Here is a 4,410-nt window from a genome sequence, read left to right as displayed (position 1 = left end):
TCCTGCCCTTCCTAGGGGTAGGGAGAGCTGCAAAAATACCCCGTGGCTCGGGGACTGACCCAGTGAAGAGCATGTGGAGAGCAGCGGTGCCCCCTTGGCTGGCTGCACGCCAGGACCGGGGTGGGGAGAGCACGGAAATGTCCTCCCAAGCCGCAAACCTTTCATCAGCTGCTTTGTCGCCTGCTTTTACACCGCGCATACTCTTTTTTTTTAAAGCGCTGCGGGTTAATGTCAGTTTTCTGGGAGCAGTCACCATTAGAGAAGATGCTTCCAGCGTGTGTGTGAGTGTGCGTGAGCACATGTGAGTGCGTGCAAGGGTGCACCGCTTTGGAGATGCTCTGACACCTCCATTGTTTGCAGCCAGACCCTGAAACTTGGCAGCAAAGATGCCCCGAGGCTAGAGATGTACCTTTCACTTTTCCCATGAAATTCCATTCTGGTTTGGCTGAGTTATAAAAAAAAAAGTTTGAAAATCACCATTTCCCTTCTGCTGCCTGCATTCCTCAGGAAAACTTTGGCAGCCTGTCAAAACAATAACTGAACGTGAACTTTCTAAAGAGCTGGCCCGGTGCTGTCTGCCAAAGCAGCAATTCAGCACAGCTCAGTGCAGCATGCCCTTTCTCTCACCCTCCCCCCTGTGCCCACCCCCTCGTCCATCCCCGGGCACTCTCCAGGTGCAGATGTGTCCACCCCAGACACCCATGTGCAGAGCATGGGGTTGGCATCCACTGTCCAGCTGCAAAAGCCACACACACCCCCTCTCCCCTTGCAGGAGAGCAGCTTTCTGCTTCCATCCCAGACTGTTACTCCTGCAATTTTTTGGGCAGAAGCCTCTGGAGCAGTGAGGAAAGGCCAGTCCAAGCCTTGCTGAGGAATACCTTAGGTCCAGCTGCAACAACCTACATTGCAGACATTTATTTAAAAGATCTTTTTCTTTATTTTTTTTTAATGTTATTTCCTATGTGAAAAGAATGTTGTTTACAATGCAAAGCCAAGTGCTTTTAAGTTAGGAAATGCCTAATGTATGATTCCTCACAAGCTCAGCTCTATGTGCATGCCTTGTGTTCCAACCTTTATGGACATGAGCCCCTATTTCAAACCTTTCCTTACCCAGCAGACAGGGGAGGGAAAAGGGCACAAGCTGCTCTCCCTGCTGTAAATAAGACACTTCCTAACACTGGAGTGTTTCATTTGAATGTTTTTTGCAGACCGCATATTATTCTTTAATACAGGTTTTTAATGCAATGTGTAATTTTCAAACCAAAGCACCCGACTTCAGCACACTTGCCAGAGTTTTTCCTCACCACAGAAATGTGGCCGCATCTGGGGTGGAGTGAGGCAACTGTTCTGCAGCCTGTTAGGACATAAAATGACTATAAAGCAGAGAGAGGAAGCACAGTCCTTGTTAAAAACACCCATTACATTTCACATGAAGGTTCTGGAGGATGCGGGGAAGCAAACTGCTGCTGCTTCACCCTGCAGGGATTAATACTCTTAATCTTGCAGCAAAAGCTTTGTGGTCTCTGTGGTACTTTTGGGGCTCAGACTGTACAACTGAAGGGGAAGATGGTGCTTGCACTGTCCCTGTGGTTCAGGAAGGCAGGATGAACCTCTGCCATTCCCAACACCTCTTCTCCTGCCAGCAAGCCCCAGGGTTGGTCTGCAGTGTACTGAGCCACACTGAGACCCAGCAGCAGCATCTGAGCCAAAGCAGACAAACCCTCATGCCTTCCCTCGTCTCCTCATCACCAGGAGCTGAGAAACAGGCAGGAAAAATCCGTTAACTAAACCAAACTGCCATAACTGGTTGTTCTTGTGCTGTTCCTTGCAAGGTGTGGCTGTCCCTGTGGGAAGCTGGCCACCAGTCACAGAACATTCTCCAAAAATCCCAGTGTCTGTGCAGCAAAAGGCCAGTAATTTCATGTAGCATCTACTGATGGCCAGGGAGTTGTCCTTGCTGATGTGAATGCAGTTCTACCTTCTCCAAGCTCCCCTCCAGCAGACCCTGAACTTGTGCTAACAGTGCAGCTAATATCTGGATCTTGGGAGTGTCCAGGAGCCTCCTGCCTGCCCCAAAAGTCTCTCATCATTTTCATGCATTTGGCTGGCAGCACTGTGGATCCAGCCCCCCTCCCTCTTGCAGCCCTCCAACTATAAAAGCCTGTTGTGGCCTACATTCAGCTGTCGGATATCACATTATCATGGCTCGGCAAAGAGGAAACCAAGCAGTTTGGCACAAATGGCTTTTCTGTGTTCAGTCTGCTCCAGTGCAGGTCTGTTCAGCTCCTCCTGAAGCACATGGAAGCGCTCAAAACTTCAATATTTAATCTTGCCTTGAAATGCAAATTGTCAGATCCAAGGAGAGGAAAGTGAGCAAATGCACAGCCGTCGACACGGGATGTCGGGATGCTGGGAAGGCAGCAGGCACTGGACTCACTTCTTGTCTTTCAGCCGTAGTGTGGGGCACCAGGTCCCCTCCTCCAGCACTCTGACCCCTGCTCAGGCACTGCCAAATCACCATTCTTTTGTTTCAGTGTTCGAATGTAGTTTTTCCTGTCTTGGGGTGATGTGTTGGGTTTGCATGGCCAGGTTTTGGCAGTGGGAGCACTCCCAGACCTTGAGCATCCCTGAGCCCTCAGCGTGCTCCCGGTTTTGTCTCTGCTCTCCCATGCTCAGGCCTTGTGCCTGTGGGAGAGGCACAGGCAGAGGGGGTTTAGCAGTGTGTAAGGCAGCAGATGTGCCTCCCTCTCCCCCCTGGGCACACACATGCACACCATGCTCATCCCTGGTGCAGGGCAGGCAGTGTGGTAGGAAAGGGAGCACCCCCTATGTGTGTTTTGGGAGCCAAGCAATCTTGGGTAAATTATAAGCACAGTTTTGAGAAATAAAACCACATTAATATTCTGTTCTCTCAAGGCATTATCCTACTGTTTACCATTACACACAATCCTCTGCCTTAAATTGCATCTTTGATTAAAGCAGCAATGAGAGAAACCAGTGCTAATAACAAAATGTATTCTGCTTTAAATCACTAAAGTGAAAACATCAATAAGCTGTAACCATCAGTGCCGCCATGAAAATGAAGGCAACCACCATGGGAAACAGCAAGGATGAAATCCACTTTGCCAGCATAAAAGCCAAGTAATTAGGTCTTATGTGGGTGGAACTTATAATGAGGTGCAGGAAGGGGGAAAATGAATTTCAACCTGAGTCTGCCTCCTTCCCCCTCTCTGCCACAGCTGCTAATCTAAGTTTGGGGGCTGCCATGGGGACCACAGCCCCAGTTTTTAGCTCTGCAGGGCCTGCAAAGCAGCATCCACTTTGCACTTCCACCCATGCCCGACCCTTGTGGGATGGCCCACACCTTGCCACTGGGCAGCTGATGGCTTGGGCACAAAGCACGAAGTTAAATTTCACTGGGGGAGCCAGCTGTGCTTCCAAGGAGGACATTTCCCTTTGAAGAAGCTGGAGCTGATACATGGTATCAGCTCAATAATTTAATTTAAAAATTAGAAAAAGGAATCATATCTGGTTATCGTGGATTAATCAGAGTTTGTGGATGGGTTTATAAAATTAATTTATGTACAGTGAGTGACTTGTATCAAAGCCCTGTGCTCTTCTGCAGCCATCCATCCCTCAAGGAGCTCTGTTCCTCGAGCAGGCTGCTCTAAATTGCTTGCTGTGGAAGTTGTGATACATCAGCTGAGATACTTCAGATCTTCCCTCACACTCTTCCATCGGGTACAGCCTTTCAGTTATTCAATGTCGCAGTCACCCTAATGTTTAGCCAAGCCAGGAGGGTGTTTTCAGGAGCTGCTACCTAATGCCAGAGCAGGACAAATTATTCGTCACTCGCTCTCCTATGCTTTGAAGTGCAAATAAAGCAGACAACTTCAGTGCTGGGTTTTCCAACCTTCCCTGAGATTTCCACAGCAGATCAAGGTGTTGTCCATCCTTGTGCCTCTGACACTGGTCGGGAGTCTCGGGAAAGGACTTCTCCTTATTTTCTCAGCAGCAGCCTTTCTCTAAGGATGCTTCGCCGCGCCAAAACCGAGGCTGAGTGCCGAGCTGGCTGCACTCCTGCCTCCCGCCGGTGCCTGCGGGCTGTGGCTGCCCATCGCGATGTGGCTGCCAGGCAGGCTGCGCTTCCATTTCGGGTGTGTTTGCAGCTCAGACTTATCCCAAACCTGGTGACAGACAGACACCCAGTTTGGTGCCTTTTCCTGTGGTTTTTGGTTTGTTGGTTGTTATTTTTTTTTCCCCGCTGGTTATGTCACTCGAAAGAGCTTCGGGTTTTTCTCGCGGGTCACATTGGTTAGTTACGGTGCCCTCTGAGATGGGCAGGTTATTACGTAGATTACGTGGCTCACACAGCAGGGCCCTGCAGAGGAGGGAGGGCAGCCAGTGTTT

This window comes from Geospiza fortis, unplaced genomic scaffold, assembly GCF_000277835.1.
Source record: "Geospiza fortis unplaced genomic scaffold, GeoFor_1.0 scaffold333, whole genome shotgun sequence".
NCBI lineage: Eukaryota > Metazoa > Chordata > Aves > Passeriformes > Thraupidae > Geospiza > Geospiza fortis.
This window is presented reverse-complemented; position numbering follows the sequence as displayed.